Source organism: Nematolebias whitei, chromosome 3 (genome assembly GCF_014905685.2).
Source record: "Nematolebias whitei isolate Nwh7 chromosome 3, NemWhi1, whole genome shotgun sequence".
Taxonomy (NCBI): domain Eukaryota; kingdom Metazoa; phylum Chordata; class Actinopteri; order Cyprinodontiformes; family Rivulidae; genus Nematolebias; species Nematolebias whitei.
Window position 1 is genome coordinate 53,546,123 of NC_056500.1, and position 18,727 is coordinate 53,564,849.

The 18,727-nt window shown below is 45.0% G+C and overlaps 1 long non-coding RNA gene across 1 annotated transcript in view; it reads right to left on the reverse strand.

The window, feature by feature from the left end:
• LOC119430846 overlaps window positions 1–18,727 on the reverse strand; it is a 124,758-nt gene that overhangs the window by 21,961 nt on the left and 84,070 nt on the right. The window lies entirely within an intron of this gene.

Here is an 18,727-nt window from a genome sequence, read left to right on the forward strand (position 1 = left end):
GCAGCAGACGGCGAAGAGACCTGGAGCTCTGCAGCAGACGGCGAAGAGACCTGGAGCTCTGCAGCAGACGGCGAAGAAACCTGTAGCTCTGCAGCAGACGGCGAAGAGACCTGTAGCTCTGCAGCAGACGGCGAAGAGACCTGTAGCTCAGCAGCAGACGGCGAAGAGACCTGGAGCTCTGCAGCAGACGGCGAAGAGACCTGGAGCTCTGCAGCAGACGACGTAGAGACCTGTGGCTCTGCAGCAGACGACGTAGAGACCTGTGGCTCTGCGGCAGACGACGTAGAGACCTTGGGTACGGTGAAGTTGATGGGTGCAGGATGAGTGATGGTGACCCTGGGTGTGCTGAGAGTCCTAATCTCTATTAATAATTTATTGTACTCAGGAAGCTGAACGAGACCGGGCCATGAAACCAAAAACTTCTCCATCAAGGAAAATATAACTTCTGAGCTGTCCGGGTTATTTTTAGCAGTAGTAAATGAATTTAATAAAGACTGGTTTATGAAAGCGAGATCCTGGGGTGAATATGATACTGATGGGCAATTGACTTTGAGTGAGGGTGTGGTGTCATGTGTCGCCCCCACCGGAAACCTGAGAGGTGGGGCGGCGGAACACGCCCCCACAGAGTCACTGGTAGCATGCCCCATAGGTACGGTCAGGCCGGGTTGGACAGCCGCGGCGCGGTGTGACAGCAAGAGGCCGGACTCCACCCCCACCAGGAACCTGGAGGGTGAGGCCACGGAATCCGCCCCTGTGACGTCAAGTGGACCGAACCCGCCGAACTGAACAGGAGTGGACCGGAGCTCCCGCGGGACGTCGGACCTCGCCCCCACCGGAAACATGAGAGGTGAGGCGGCGGACCCGGCTCCCACAGAAACACCAGAACCAACTCTAAACTTCTGCTCAGCCGACGAGACTGACCCGGTCGCCGCGGGCTGCCCTCGGGACCGCTTCCTACCTCCCCAGCGACGACGGGTGAGTCGAGGGACCGGAACAAAACCGAACTCCTCCTTGATCTCTTCGTCCTCCCCCGACGTCCATCCCGAGTAGCCGAGCGAGGCGGACTCAGAAACAGTGGTGCGGTGGCTTCCCTGGTACCGAGCTCTGTCCTCCTCGAGGACCAGGAGTGGAGAGGACAGGATTTCCACCTCCTGGTCATAACATCCTTGAGGGCGGACGGGCCTAGTCCAGAACCCGCCGCACCAGATTGTGGACTTACTCATCTCGGGAGGCTCGGAGGAAAAAAAGAAAAAAGGTAAGCTGCCGAGAGAGCCCTGCCCGCTGGGTTCTGATGTGTGGTCGCGTCGTAATGTCAGGGTTTGGTGGACAGGAACAAACCCAGTAGTGCAGACAGGACTCAACTCGGCAGATTAAAAAACTAAATACTTTAAAGATGAAATAACAGGTAACAAAACAATAAGCTGACGTGGCAGCAAAACTTACATAAACTAGAAGACTCAGGAGGGAACTCAGAAGGGACTCAGGAAGCTCAGGAAAACTCAGGAGACGCAGGAGAACACTAGATACCCAACGAATACGACGCGACGAGGGACAAGACTGAACAGACGGCTTATATACAAGGACAGGACGAGATGTGATTACAAACAGCTGTGACGAGACAAGGGTGACACCAATTAAACTGAAGAGGAACACTAGGGAAACACAGACACAAACAGAGCCAGTAAATGGTACCATCCTTACAACAAGCACATGAATTTCCTACCAAGCTCTGCCTGTTCCTGTCACTCACTCTCACCCAGCAATCAAGGTCATGCTCTACACCTGTTCTCCACCCTACTTAAACTCCCTGCATTCACTCAGTCAGTGCCAGATTCTCAAACCTTTCAAGCAGTAGAAATCCAGCATACCTGATCTTGTCTCTTGCCATGACTCCTTGCCTGTTTTTGACTCCATGCCTTGCCTGAACCCTCTTGGATTTTGTCTGCCTATCTGTCCATGGTTTCTGACTCCGTGCCTTCCTCTTTTGACCACGTCTTTTGGATCATGACTCGGCACTGTTCTTGCTTCTCCTCTTCTATGGTTTTTGACCCCTGCAACGACTCACAGACCACGATTCTGGATTTACCTATTCTGGACCTCAAGTCCTTTAATCTGCTCCACTGCAGCAACCTGCTTTTCTGGAGGGACATCACCGACTGCAGTGTGACTACAGACTCTGTTGCAACATCAAGACAGAAGGTTAGTGCAGACACCAACATTCACCTGCATGTCCAGAACTTAGTCAAAGCCACTAACTCTTCTGTCTTGACAGATTGGGCCCGATCTAGGACCCAGACCTCCACCAGAGTTTTTCCTGTTCACAATAAAATTGTTAAACTGCTCTTGGGCTTGTTGTTGTTGTTGTTGCTGATCCAAAACCCAGATCTTATCAACGTGCATCAGAAAAATTGACCGAGCATCGAAGAACAGACGTGCATCTGGGAAATCAGACCGAGCGTCGACACAGAGCAACCCAAAGTACCAAAAAGGGTTGTAAGTGGTTGGTTAAAAGCCCTCAGCCTCATACCCTGCATTAATCACTAGGCTAGTGGGTGGGGTAAAGGGCTTACTGAGGGTTACTGACCATAATCCAGACAGTAAGTTAAGCAGCTTAGTCTGTACTCATCCCTGGACTGGTGAACGTAGCCAAGAGGCTTTGAGGAACAGGCACTCGAGTCGACAAAAACAAAAAGAATGGCTGATGAGGCAGTAAAGGCAGATCCCGAAAACTTTCAAGAACAACTATGCGATCCAGGGAGTCAAGGACCCGAACCACCAGAAGGAACACTCGGAGAAGTCCTCCTATATGGCAAAGGACTTAAGTCCTGGGACCCATCAGTGCTAGTGAGATTCAGATAAAGCAATCTAGATGTAGAGGATGAGGCTTTGCAGTTGAATCTGATTAAACACATAGAGGAAAATGGAATATTCTTCTGCACCAAAGTGACGCGGGGCCATCAGATGGTAGTAGTATAAGACCCAACTAATATAAAATCAAAACCAGGAATCAAAAAGTGGTTAGAATGGTGTGTGCAGCAGATTGAAGCACGGGAGAATAGGACCCTGTTGACGATGATCAGTCCATCGACTGAATATGACCCCCTAGTAAAAATGATATCCAAGGCCACTGGGCTGGAAGGGATTCTGGTGAACTCCAAAGCAATCGCAGCTGCGTGGTATAAAATGTATGACAGAGTTGAAAAGAATGCAGTCTTATAAAGACGGGAATAAAACTTTAAAAAGTGGACACAGTGAACAGAGCCTGTATGAAGACAACAGCAACTCAGGGGAAGACAGAGAAAAAAGTCAGCTGATGGGGAACCCGAGACAAAGGAAGGCAACCAGTATTATGAACAGTTGACCAAAAGACAATACCCCCCAGTAACATGCATAGGTCCCTCTGCCTGGAGGCAGGTGGTAGGACCAAGTAGAACAAAAGACATGACAAAAGAGGAAAATAACACAGACAATGACCCTGACCCATTATGAGAGATGGAGATGGATGAGTTTGCGCAAGTGTTAGTAGAGAAGATGAAAGTACTAATGACTAAAGATAAGGCCCTGAACCCAGGATCACTGCGGAGAACGCATGTACAGGAGCTAGTTGCACAGCCCATAAATCAACCGAATAAACTTGAAGATCCGATCTCCTGCCCAGCAGGAGAACCTGAGGAAACCCACAGGAAAAAGAAAGCTAAGGAAAAACATAAGGAACCAAAATCTGAACCCAATTCCACTCAGCGTGAAAAGGAAAAATCCTCAAACCAATGCCTGAAGAAGCTCAGGTCATAAAGTTCCAGAACAGGACTCGAGTATATAAGCTGATTGGAAGTCCATGGGCTCTAGAAGCCGATGGGTTGCTGATATTCACTGATCACCGATATAAAATCCACAACTCGACCTTCAGAAAAACCCTAAAGATGTTAGCTGGATGAGAATACCAGAACGAAATAGATCATTTAAAGAGAAAAGCAGAAAGTTCAGGGCCAAAGGTGAGCTTGACCAGTGCAGACCTCTCTTACTATGCTATAATACATGCCCCAATCAAAAGCTACAAAGAAGCAAGAAGCAAGGATGAATATTTGAGAGAAATGTTAAATGCCCTCGAGAAGGGGATAACCCGAGCCATTGCCCATGATCTGAGGCGAGTGGTGATGAGTGTAGATGAGTTGAGGTCACACAACCTACAATGGTAGGTAGCTGAATGTGTAGCTGTTAACTCAGCAACATATCTGGCAAAAGAAATGCCCATAGCAGCCGCGTTGAAGGAATTAGTCATAATGATCCTAACCAACCTACATGAAGACAGAAAAGCTAGGGTTTTAGCCACCATGGCAGGAACAGAGAATAAACAGATTGAAAGAACCCTTAAATCAGAAAAAGAGGATGAGAAGAAACCGTCAACGACACAAGGAGTAAAGAAAGATGGAAATCCCTTAGGGGATGAATTCCAAAAACAGACGTCCCTTTTGACCTCACCCCCGAGAAAGTGCTTGAATGATTCCACCACAAAACAAGGAAAGAGTAGTCAAGGACAACAACAGGCGGAATCACCATGGAAAATGTCAGCAAAAATGGAACCATTAAACAAGGATAGTGAGTGAAATGACAGTGAAGACTCTGTAGTGAACTTGACCTGATGTCAAATCTGACCAGATGGACAGAAACTGTTATTTCATTGATCTGCATCCAGAAATACAGTTTGACCCATCCTGAGACTTTCTTTCTTGAATTAATCAAGTAGAAATGACAATTCTCTATGATCATTACTATTTTACAAATGTTTTGATAATCAAATTGTGTTAGTTCAAACAATGTTTACAGGTTGAAGAGAACTACTCATTTTTATTTTACATAAACAGTAAGTAATGATTTTTATTCCTCATTCAAAGAAGAAATCAGGTTAATATGCATTTCTTGATTTTCTGTCTTCAATGAGCAAATTTGTAAGTGTGTTAGAGTTCGAGGTTCGGTCAACTAAAAAGTTTACTGAAAAGAAATGTCATGTTTAACTTTCACAGAAGATACTAGGTGAATTGACTCCACGAAGTCTGAATTTCTCCAACAATCTTTCTGTCTGTTTTAAACAATCTTAATCTCTATCCTTGACTTTCCATAACACCTTACATCACAAACCACACCTCTGTTCTGGTCCATCGACCAATCAAAAAGCTCTCAAATGACCCGGAAGTCGAACCCATTTAAATGTGGCAACTTCCCGGTTCTCTGTGAGTCTGTGTCGAGATGAGTCGAGACGAGATGAGAAGAGCTTAAAAGAGTAGAGCTCTGAAGGAGTTCAGAGTTCTTGAATCCAGAATGCAGAGACGATTTTGGAAATTATAACTTCTGTTTGGATAACCTCACACGACTCCTAAGGGTTCTTAGCTGTCCTCACGGAGACGCTGAAAAAGAGTCAAAAGGAGAACTCTACACCGACGCTGATTCTACCAATCTGCCAGGTAAAAGTTCTATTTCGACCAAGCGTACCATGGGCCAAGCTGATTTTCCAAAGAGCGTGTTGTTCTGGTACTACAGATAAATTCCCTCACACATCTCTCTGAAGATAAATCTCCATTTTCCATCTTTAAACTTTCCTTTCTGCTAGAAAATTAATCCAGATGTTTTCATTAATGTCTGTGGTGATGCAACGGAAAATCATGGCCGTATGGTTTTCCTGATTGTAAAACTGATTAACCAATGTCTGCCGTTTTAGCTGAAAAGTGAAAACAATCGCCGTATTGTTCTCACTTCCTGTAAAACTATGCTGTTGTTATTTTCATATTTTGCCAAATTAATGTAAATGTTTGATGTTAAACTTTGATTCTGTAAATAAATGACCGCATTCATTTTGATGGGTCAAAGATAAATAACGTCTCTCGTTACATTTCTGTTAAATTCAATGCACGACATTTACACAGTTCAGAAAAATGAAGAACCCGTTAAATGTATGAATATATCTGCACCCTGTTCATACTACAACTCTCAGGGGGGAAAAGATATAGACTGAGACAAAGAAGATGGACAGAAAAATAAAAAAGCTTGGATCTGGACTGCAGAAAACCAAAAAGATTTAGAAGAACTCAGAAAAAAATTCAAGATGCAGTGAGACTGGAACCAAGAAGCCTGATGACAAAGTTAGTGGCTGAGGTCAGTTGTGAGGATGACAATGCCATGATTAAAGTCAGGAATGAAAACGGAGAACTAGTAACTCTCTGGAGTTACATCTTGACCTCAGTGGAGAAAAAGTTCCCCAAGAAGAAAAGGAATTAGCAGTACTTGCTAGATACTGGGGAACGCTGAAAGATCTGGCTCAAGGACATTTCCATCAAAGTTATCACACAAAGCCAAGTGCACAAATATCTCAGAAAAGGAACAATAGAAAGCACTAAAGCCACAAACACACGGTGGGGGAGATGGGAAGACATCCTTCTAGATCCTGATCTAGAGATAGGACCTGCACAACCGGCTGACAAAAAAGTGATAAAAGGGACACCAGTGGAACCAAAACCAAATGAATGGACCCTCTACACCGATGGATCCAAGAAAGGATTCGATCAGGTGGCACACTGGGGATTTATTCTCTAACAGCATGGAAATTAGTGTTGCCATAGAAGGGGGAAAGTTCCAGGAAGTGCCCAAACTGGAGAAGTAATGGCAGTCCTTGAAGGACTGAGTCCTGGAAGGACTGCTTGAGATAACTAGCAGAAAAATAAAGACAGCAAAAATAGTGACCGACAGTCATTATTGCGCACAAGCCCTGAAAGCGGACTTATCCATCTGGGAAGAGAATGGATTTGAAAGTGCAAAGGGAAAAGTGGTGGCTCATCATGACTTGTGAAAGAAAATAGCTGAACTAAGGCAAAATCTGCAGTTAGAAATAGAGCACCAAAAATCCCAAACTAGAGAAGGAAAGCACTGGCAGGGTAATGATGAAGTGGATCGATACGTTCAGCAAAGAATTTTTTTTTGTCGGGATCAAGAAGTGGGACAGAACTTCCCAGGGTCGGAGGGTCCCAGACGAGTACGTGGTTCAGGTTGTATGGAACATGCATGAGGGTTTAGGACATGCAGGCGTACTACACACACGTAAGGAATTGGAGAATCAGGAGCTCTGGATTCCCTTACAGCAAGTCTGCAAGGTGCTACAGGACTGCAAAGTATGTGGTCAATAGAACGTAGGACAGTGAGGACACTGAGCGGATGGGCAAACCATCAAGAGTACTACACCGTGGGGTTCTGTGTGCATGGACGTTGCCGGACCCATGGAAATTTCAGGAAAGAAAGGAGAAAATACCTTCTAGTGCTGGTGGACTCAATGTCAGGATATGTGGTGGTGAAACCAGCAAGGAAAGCTAACAGCAACAGTGTGGTTAGGATGCTGGAACAAGTTTGTGGGTCATTAGATGTGCCAAAACAACTGAGAACTGATAATGGAACACATTTTCGCAATGCAAGAGTTGATCACTGGTGCCAGACTTTTGGGGTGATGCGTGTTTACTCATCACCCTACACACCGCAGGCCAACGGAGTTGCCGAAAGAACCATAGGTTTTGTCAAAAATTGGATAGCTAAAAATGCTAATACCAAAGAATGGAGCACTAAAACTGTGGAGATGGGTCAAGCGTTGAATGACAGGCATCGAGCTGGTAGGCCCTCCCCTGCACAGGAACTCAACCAACAGCAGTTCACCACTCAGGAAACTGGGAGGGGCTTCAGGGATAAAGAGGAACAACTAGATCTTGATGTCTCATTCAAGATGGGGCAGAAGGTGTGGATCAAGGCGCAGGATCACACGTCAATAGCAGCAGTAAAACCCAAATACAGCGCCACAGACAGAGTGAAGAGAATAATATATAAAAACACAGTTGAAATAGTAAAGAATGGGATCCAAGGAATAGAGCAACTGAAGCCAATTCCTAGCTAAGTTAAAACCAGAAACCGGATTATGGCCAGTGAACCAAGCACCATGCTCTCCAATATCAGAATGGTCACTGTATGCGGGGGAGTCATACTACGAAGAACCACCTGAGGGCTTTGGGCAGGTAGGGCTCTGAAGACATTGGAATATGCTAAAAAAGGATACCTGTCAACAGAAAATGAAGCGATCAAGTGGAACGAATTACAGAACAGCTGTGTAATCTGCTTGAAACCCAGCGGCCTGCCACTTCGCTGGGAAGGACAAGGGAGGAAGAAACCCCTTAAACCAACAGCAAGTAAGCTTGATGTCCGAGACATGGAAGTAAAGCCGGTGAAAGTGATGGATGCATTTATCTGTGGAGAATGTAGGATTGCTACTCTACCACGGATAACCATCATCACACAATGGGAATTGTATGGAAAAGGCCCAAAAGAATGTACCTGTGAATGGGACGGGACCGTTGTCAAATACTGTGGATACTGCGTGAATCAGATGCAAGATGGATGGCTACTCCACTCAGAAAGAGCAATGGGTTGTCAGGTAAGAAGGTATTATGATCCCCTCAAATCCTTCAAAGCTCAATTGGATGAAAAGATGTTTGAAGCCCCTAGAAAAACCCCAGTAGTACAGAAATACGACTTGGGACCGAATGCAAAGCCTACAGCACTGCCTTTATATCCCAGGCTAGGTGGAACAGACAAAAGGATGACAACTGAGAAAGAAGAGATGCATTGGAATCCTCGAGATTTACCAGTCAGTGCAGCAGTCCTGGCCTTATAGCCCCTCTATGGGAAGAGCAAAAAATACACCCCTCGGTACTAATCAGTATCCATTGGTTTTCAGGGTGTTCCGAGACCCGATGGGGGCAAACAACGCCAACGCAGATCAGCCGCCTGATGTAGTAAAAGACGAGGCTCAAAAAGGTGGTTGGGAAGGCCCTTGGGAGTTAATTACATGGGCTCAGCTCAAAGCGGAGGCAATATTAGACCAAACTCTCCCATTAGTAGATCTACCTGACGTCCCTCGGGAAGCAGGAACCAGACATTCAAATATGCATTATTATACAACCAGTTTAGACGCATGGGCTGTACAAGGGGCTAGGCCAAAACAAAAGACCGCAGAATATTTGGTAACCTCAGAAGCCTGGGAGCGTCACGGAGTGCTGCAGATCTCCGGAACTGCAGTACAGCGAGTGGACACTCCCATAAGGCCTGACTCCAGCCAGAAAGTCCAGCCAGAAAGAAATGTCCTGTTAGACAAATTTCTAACCCACTGGTCCTGAAAATTAGTGTTGGCGACAAACTCCTGATCTTGACTGATGGTTTGTGATGAGAAAACAGCTCTCTGTTGTAATTTTAGAAACTTACTTTTTTGGCGTTCCTTTCTCTTTTGATACTGTGAAAGCTGGGCCTTTTCAACGAAACAAGAAACTTCTTCCAACAGAGGAAGTGGTAGCCGAGTAGACAGCTTCTGGAGGGTCTGATCCATTTTGAGTGAGAGAGTGTCAATGGTGAAGTGTATCTGTCTTATTCTCTCACTGAGCAGCTTGTTTTGAGCTTTCAGGAGTATTCCTTCTGCTCTATGTCCTTTGATCGTGGAGTTGAGTTTCAAACTGCTGGGGATGAGTTTTTCTTGTCTGCATCTCAGACTGAAAAGAAGATGATTCCTGTAGTCTGAAAACTTCCTTGACATCTTCTCAAACTTCCGCACTGCTCCTAGGGTATCCTTCCCAAAATGTTTAGCAATATGCTGGTGAAGATTCTCAGTCATCCAGGACATGATGAATTCAAAAAGCGTTCAATACAAAAACAACTAGACTTTATTTGTAACAGAAGACGTTTCGTTCCTCATCTGAGGAGCTTTCTCAATTCAAAGAGCAGAGAGTGAGAGACTCAGGTTATAAGGCTGAGTGAGATAAGACACAAACACATATGTAGATTGGCAATTCACACCTAAACAACCTTAACAGTAAGAGTCTTGAGAGTCTAAGAGTCACCTGATGGGAACAGAGAGGCCTCGTCTGTGAATTAGAGGAACAAAAGACTCTTACTGTTAAAGTTGTTCATGGCTCGTTGATTTCGATCAAAGTTTTTACGCACAACGTAGAGCTAGGTTTACTCGTGTTCTCGTGGGGTTCGCACCTACATTTGCGTAAAGGGTCTGTTTGTGCACAGGAGTGAAGAACGAAGACTAGAATCTTTCAGAGGGCCCGTTCCTTTCGTTCCACGTTTTTGCACACCACGCAGAGCTCGGTTTACGCGTGCTACTGAGGGGTTCACACTTGCAGTTGCGTAAAGGGTCTGTTTGTGCACAAGAGTGAAGAATGACGACAAAATACTTTCAGAGGGCTCGTCCTTTTGTTCCAAGTTTTTGTGCATCACTTCGAGCACCGTATACGCATGCTCCTGTAAAAACCGCACTTGCAGACACGTAAACGGTTTTTATTGTGTACAAGATTGAAGAATGAGAACGAAAAACTTTCAAAGGGCCCGTTCCTTTCGTTCCACATTTTTGCGCTCCACGTAGAGCTCGGTTTACACGTGATCATGTGTGGTTTGAACCGGCAGTCGTGTAAAGGGTCTGATTGTGCACAAGAGTGAAGAACGAAGACGAAAAACTTTCAGAGGGCCCGTTCCTTTCGTTCCATGTTTGTGCGCACCACGTAGAGCTCGGCTTATTCGTGCTGCCGTAGGGTTTGCACCTACAGTTGCGTAAAGGGTCTGTTTGTGCACAAGAGTTAAGAATGACGACGAAATACTTTCAATGTGCTCGTCCTTTCGTTCCAAGTTTTTGCGCATCACGTCGTGCGCCGTATACGCCTGCTCCTGTGGAAATCTCACCTGCAGTCACGTAAAGGGTTTGTTCGTGCACAAGAGTGAAGAACGAGGACGAAAGGCTTTCAAAGGGCCCGTTCGTTTTGTTAAACATTATTGCGCACCACATAGAGCTCGGTTTACTCGTGAGCCCGTGGGGTTCGCACCACCAGTTGCGGAAAGGGTCTGTTCATGCACAAGAGTGAAGAAGAAAGACTACAATTTTTCAGAGGGCCCGTTCCTTTCGTTCTACGTTTTTGTGCACCACCTAGAGCTCAGTTTACTCGTGTTCCCGTGGGTTTCGCACCTACAGTTGCGTAAAGGGTCTGTTTGTGCACAACAGTGAAGAACGAAGACGACAAACTTTCAGAGGGCCAGTTCCTTTTGTTCCACTTTTTTGCACACCACGTAGAACTCGGTTTACGGGTTCTCTCGTGGGGTTTCCTTAAACAGTCGCATAAAGGGTTTGTTTGTGCACAAGAGTGAAAAATGACGATAAAAAACTTTCAGTGGGCTTGTTTTCCTTCATTCTAAGTTGTTGCGCACCACATAAATCTCGGTTTCCTCGTGCTCCCGTGGGGTTCACACCAACAGTTACGTAAAGGGTCTGTTTGTGCACAAGAGAGAAGAACGAAGACTACAATCTTTCAGAGGGCCCGTTCCTTTCCTTTCACGTTATTGCGTGCCACGTAGAGCACGGTTTACACGTGCTCCCATGGAGTTTTATACTTGCAGTCGCGTAAAGGGTCTGTTTGTACGCAAGAGTAAAGAATGACGACTAAAAACTTTCAGAGGGCTCGTTCATTTTGTTCAAAGTATTTACGCACAACGTAGAGCTCAGTTTACTCGTGCTCCCGTGGGGTTCGCACTGTTGATAAACCTGGTTTCCAAATGATGGAGTAACGGACAGCCAGCTTCAGAGAGGTGAAGGCCGATCCATTCTCCTTCACAGCTGAGAACAAAGAACTGAACTTATGCATTAAAAGCATCAATAGTAATCAAGCTAAGCATAGAAATGTGTAATCAAAGAGTGAGTTACTAATAATCAACAAGTGATCAATTAATGATTTATAAGAATTGTGTAATCTATTGTATAATTGTATGATTTACTTGTTATTGTAAAGTGTTGAGGAGAAAAGTGCAGAACGAGACCTGATGTACCATGATGAGTTTGTTGCCATAATGAGTTTGTTGCCATAACAGGTCTGTTGCCATAACGGGTCTGTTGCCGTATCAAGTCTGTAACCATAACAAATCTGAAGCATGCCTTAAGCTCAAGGGCAGGTCAGTACATGTCTTAAGTAGAAGAGAATGAAAACCAGCTATGAATGCATTAAATACAAACTGAGAATGATGGTCAATGTATAGCCCTTGTAAAGCTTTGCAGGAGTTATTCTGACCTATTAGAAAGAAACATGTACGATTGAAAAACATTATGGAAGCAAAACAAGAGTTCATCTGACTCATCTTGTAGTGACGCACTTCTGAGCAAAAACAGGAAACAGAATAGAGCAAAACAAGTTCTGGAAAGTACCTCAAAAACCGGTTAGAACCGGTTGAGGTGCAAAACAACAGTCAGTTACTGGAAAAAGTATGATGTAATTTTCCAAGCAAGACCCCAGGCACCTCCTTAGGAGGAGGAGAATAAGGGGTCCTTAAATAGAGATTAGACTGATGAAACGTGGTCAAAGCTGAGTCGAAGAGTCGAGCAGAAGGAACTACAAGCAGAAAGCAGCTCGGAGGATCAGAAAAGCCCAAAAGAAGTTGGATTTTACCAGTTTGAAACGAGGCTGGGATTTACTTCTCTTCTCGCTGAAATGGGATTGGAATTAAGTCTTCACTTGTGACAACAGACTGGAGAGGTTTCATACTTCTAAAAGCTTGGCCTGGGCTCGTCCAAAGTTCTGATTTCTCTAATTTGGGATAGCTGTGTTTGCTTTGGGGTTGGCCTGAGCTCTCCACCTGGGAGACTGGAAATATGCCTCTTATCATTACAGAGATTCTCTGAGGGTCACCTCAGAATCATGGTAAGCGGACTCCCCCGTTCGTCTGCTCTAAATAAATTAATTCATCAGATTAGAAACATAGCATACAGGAGAAATTTAAGAGTATTAAATTGGGTACTAGTGAGTTTTGCTCAGAGGTGTTCTGGCTCATGAGAGAGTTGAGAGAGAACATCTTTTGGCTTGAGGTGTGAAAGGTCTGAGTGAAGGTAATGTTCACAAAATCTCCAAGGGCTCTTGGGGATCAGAAGTCATCAGGAAGAATCCATTACCTTACTTAAGTGAAGAAAGTGTATCCTTTGTAATCATGAAAATTAATCATTATAAAATTGTCCTGTTGCTGTAACCCTGCGAAAATTATTGATTAAAGCAAAACAACATTTATAAATCTGGACTATTATTTCATCCTTAGTGAACAAATATATGGTAAAGCTTGGTTCAACTTTAACATCACATAAATAGGAGGTTTTAAAAGGTTCCCTAGCCAGTGAGTGACAACACCCTTGTGCCCGTTTTCCAGGGCCCTAAAGATTACCAGAACAGATAACAATTGTAACGCTAAATTAAGAGGTGAGCGGCCATAACGTGAGTTTCTCTGGACCAAACGACCCAACCCTGCTGCTTGGTAGGTTCGAGGTAATAGAGTGAGATTAGGGTGTGACTCACGGATAGAAGGTCGTTAATTTTCTGGATGAATCACCTCGTCGCAGCCTTAAAGAAGCTACTTTAGAAAGCTGCAGGTAATACCACGGCTCTGAGGTTAGCTTCCGGACCCCTTGGAGGAGAGGCTGCAAGCAAGGTGTTATCACTATTTTCCAGAGGTTACCTTTGCTTATCGGAAAGCAAAACATGGTGGCAGCGGTGGGATGGTTTTTAAAGGAATAAAGACCCCCCAGAAGAGAAGGCGCGCTACAGAGAACTGATAGGCGTTGATAGAACAGCCCTAGAGAAAAAGGAGCTGTTAGTGGCTGGGAGACCCCCCAGTCAGTACCCCTAATAGATCACTAGAGGCTAGTGAGGAGGGGTAGAAGGCTTACGAGGGTTACTGACCATAATCCAGAGTCGTAGGCAAGCAGCTAGTCTGTCCTAGTCCAAAACGTTAGGATAAAGTCTGGAGACTTTGAGGACCGACAACCTTGACCCGACAAGAAAAGACATAACGATGGCCTCAGGAGGGGCACAGACGAGTGTAGAGCTAGGAGAATCCGAGCCGGCTCAGGCGAGCCAAGAAGAACAGAAGCCAGTAGAAGGGAAGACAGATGGCCAAAAGTCAGCTGTACAGGGTACAGAAGGACAGTCAGCAGGAGGAGTGACAAAAATGCAAATCATCCTGTATGGGAAAGGATATGGCACATGGCATCCAACGGTAAAGGAAGCACTAAAAGAAAGCAACCTCAAGGTAGACGAGGGAACCCTGGTACAAACTCTGACAAAATATATGGAAGAAAATGGGGTGTATTACTGTACAAATATCCAGCAGGGAGTTCAGACAGCAGTACTAAGAGACCCAGGCGAGATAAAATCAAAAAAGAAAGTAAAAAAATGGTTACAGTGGTGGATACAACAGATAGAAACACCAAGAGATGCAACAATAGTGTCCGTAATTAGTCCCTCAGCTGAGTATGACCCCTTAGTAAAAATGATAGCCAGAGTAACAGGATTGGGATGGCTCACCATAAACCCTGAAACAAGAGCGGCAGCAAGATACAAAGAGTGCGAAGTGGAATTGACAAGAATGAGATAATATAGGAAAGAAAGAAAGTCAGAGATGGACCCGAGAAGTGAGCAAAGCTCCATCGCACATACCCCTGAAGCATTGGAAAATGAAGAAGAAGACAAAAGTAAACTAGTAGAAGATAAGGTTAAAAAGAATATACCCCCCTCCAAATCAAAACAGAAGGAGAAAACCCAGGAGGTGCGAAGCCAAAAAAGAGAGCCTTTTTTCCCGCTTCTCATCACCCCCCCACGTATGTGAGCTCCACTCCAAACCTGGCTAAGTACAGGGAGACTTTCAAATACGACCCAGATTTAGACACAGACAATGAACTAGGAGCAGGGCGACAAAAATCATTTACAGGTAGGTTCAAAATAGAAACCGAATCCGAAGAAAGTGAGGCCGAGTGGACAGAAGATGGAGTATGAGGGGAAACTTAACAAAAAACTAGACATTCTTGCCCAAAGTATAGTGGCAAGGATGGAAAAGCTTAGAACACCCGGAACAGGATGGACAGAGGGAGAGTTGCGAAGGGTGCCAACTCAGGTGCAGACGGAACCACTAAAAGACCAGCCGGATAAGCAAGAAAATCTTAAAAAGGGCCACTTAGGGGAAACCCCAAAAACTCACAGAAAAAAGAAAACCAAAGAAAAACACCTAGAACTAGAATCAGAGTCATATTCCAGTCAAGATGATGAGAAAGAAAATTCCCAAAAGAAGCCAAAAAGGAAAACCAGGAAAACAGTAGGGCTCAAACAGGTCCTAGAACCAGTCCCAAAGGGGACTCAATGCGTGAAGTTTCAAAATGGTACCCGAGTATACCAGGTGATAGGGACCCCATGGTCTATGGAGGCGGATGCATTACTGGTGTTTACAAATCATAAATACAAAATCCATAACTCGACCTACAGAAAAGCTCTAAAGAAAATAGCTGGTAGGGAGTACCAAGCTGAAATAAATCATCTTGTTAGTGAACCGAATAGCACAGAGCCAAAAACAAGAATGACCAGTGGGGCAGACACTCCATATTATGCAATAATACACATCCCAATTTGAAGCTATAAAGAAGCAACCGATAACACCGGCTACCTCAGGGAAATGTTAGAAGCTTTGCAGAAAGGAGTGTTCCGAGCCATAGAGTTTGGTTTCAGGCGCATAGTGATAGGGATAGATGGGCTCCGGTCCCATCATCTGCAGTGTGAAATGGCCGAACGAGTAGCAGTCAATTCAATGACATACCTGGCCAAAGACATGCCAGCAGAGGCCCATTTAAAAGAAATGATTATAGTGACCCCCCACTCATCTAGATGAAGATCGAAAATCCAGAATCGTAGCCTCAATGACAAAACCAGAGGAAAAAACAATCAAGGAACCCCTAAAGTTAGGGAAAGAGGACACAGATAAATCATTAACATCACCGGGAGCCAAGAAAAGTGAAGACCTGTTAAGGATCAGTCCTCAGGGGTCGAAAACGCCTCTGACCTCACCCTCAGAAAAGGACCTGAAAAGTTCGGTCACAAGACGACGCAGAAGCGGAGCAGATTCACAAGAAGGACAGCTAAAGAGTGAAACATTAACAAAAATACAACCTTTAAACTTAGAGAGTGAGGAAAATGATGAAGAGAGCTCCCAGGGAGAACCAGAAGCAGACCCGAGTCAGGAAGACACCGATGATGAAGGTAGTGCCAGTCTAGGATCGATAGCAGGCCAATACGAGGGTCCAGTTAAGCCATTGAGAACAGGACAAAGAAAAGGACAAAAGAAGGGAGTAGAAATACTGGACGTACATAGAGCATCAGAAAGGTTGGCCAGGGACTTGAGTTGGGGCCCGGTGCAGGCGAGTGATGGGCGTCGAACTTACATCCCTGAAGCTGACCAAAATCACTATGACATTCCACCAGTATGGGCAGACAGGTCAGAGGAGACAGTGGAACTGACTGTTAAAGCTACTTTGGGAGAGTGGGCCAACATTTTAATGATGCCCTCATACCCCACGTTAGCAGCCCACAAACCCTTAACCAGTAAGTTTAGGACCGCTTACTTAGGAATAGTACATGATGTGATGCTAAGAAGAATGAAAAAGACGGCCTACAAATATGCCCAAGAAATAGAAAAGAAATTACGAGATGAAATATTGGCCGATGAGGAAGATGACATGTACCCGGCCGAGACAAATCCGCCATATCAAGTGCCTGAATCAACCCTTGAGCCAGGGCAGGCTAAACAAAGCCGAGCCCCGGGCCCAGAGACTGATAGTTATCGTGAGTACAAAAAACTGAAAACCTTAGTGAGGGAAAAACGACCCCAGGAGACCACCGAAGAATACATCAAAGATGTGTGGCCCATGGTAGTTAGCTCCACTGAGTGTGATGCAGCAAAAAAGTTGTGGCTGGGTAATGTCACCACAAAACCCAATGAATAAAGGGGAGTCGGCTCAAAGCCAATATGAAAAACTGGTCCTTGAGGATATGGACGATGAGGACTCTCACATTCAGCAGGCAAGAGTACGCATAGATCAAGGCCAACGCCTCACCCCAGTTTGGTATCAACTCAAGCAAGTAATTCCCCCTAAAAGGTATGTTAAAGCCTTAAGGATCGTATCCAAGGGAAGAAGGGGAGAACTCGCCTTTGCCAGAATGCCTCATGAAACTAATGTCGCCCAAATAGACCAGGCAGTGAAATCATACGATTTAGAACAGCTGTTCTGGGAAGAGAAGAAGAAAAGTGAGATAAGGCAAAGCCAAAAACCACCGAAGCCAACACAAAAGGCCCCTCAATAGCCACAATACAGAGAACAGCTCCCAAGACAGCCAGGGACACAGTACAGAGAAAGACCACCAAGACAGTCAGAGCCACAATACAGGGACCAACAACCAAAACGATTTTCAGCCCCAGCATCAAGCTCCACACCACAGAAAGGTAGTAAATACCTACCCCCAGAAGAATATGCAAAACTGACCCCAGAAGAGAAAAGAGCCCTCTATGAATCCCGTGAGAAAGGGAGTGGAGGGCCAGCTAAATAATGGCAGATAGGTTGCGGGTCACTCTGGAAGATGCCTATTGGGAGGAGGATGAAATCTACACTAAAGTAGAAGGAGAACCTTACCTAATAGACTCCGGAGCAGAGGTGTCTATGACCTACAGGAACCTAAAGACAGTAGGACACCTTACAGTTCAGTTAGCAAACGGAAAAATTGAAACGATGCCTTATGGGTTATGGCAAGGAATTGTGTGGATAAAAGGGCCTTATAACCTTATGACAATCACAGACTTAAAAGAACTAAGGAAACCAAAGAAGAACCGAAGGGCCTTAAACAGAAGGTTAGAAAAGTTAAAATCCAGACTAGTGAAAAAAGGGTTCACACACGAAAAACATGAGTCTGAAGACTGGTATAAACCTGTAAATATCCCTGAAGTGACAAAACAGAAAGTGGATGAGAGTGACTTCTCCCCGGCTGGGAAAGAGAAGTTAAAACAAATACTAGAGAAAGCCTCAATAGCCAGATTTAAAAATGATTGCGGAGACCTAGGCCCAAAGTTTGTACATATAATCGAGGGAGGGGTACACCCGCCCGTGAGGCAATATCCCCTAAATCCAGGAGCAGTTGAGGAAATGAACAAAATTGTGAAGGAATTTGGAGCGTTAGGAATTATCAGAGAGGAAACAAACCCCATAACTAACAGCCCAATCCAGGCAGTAAAGAAACCCGAATCAGCAGGAGGAGGGTGGCGACCAGTGATTAACTTTAAAGCCCTTAACAGACGAACAGTAGCTAACAGAGCGAGCCTAATCAACCTGCAGGGCACCCTAAAAACCCTGCAAGTGAAAAAGTACAAATCCTGTATCGATTTAGCAAATGGATTTTTCTCTCTTAGGCTGGCAAAACAATCACAGGGAAAGACTGCTTTTACCCACCAAGGAAAAAGTTATGTTTGGCAGCGGCTACCACAGGGATATAAGAACTCTCCTAATGTATTTCAGTCGGTCATAATGGACGTACTCAAGGACTTAGGCGCCACGATCTACATCGATGATGTGTTTATCGCAGATGACACAGAGGAAGAACACCTAGAAAGGTTAGCTAAGGTGGTGCAGCGAGTCACAGAGGCAGGATTGAAACTGAATTTGAAAAAATGCCAGCTTGGACAGTTCCAAGTGAATTATTTAGGGTTTCAAGTGACAGCAGACCTAGGACTCTCAGAGGGGTATAGGGAGAAACTCGAGCAAATTCAGCCTCCTGAGTCCGAAAACGAATTACAGAAGATCTTAGGACTGTGT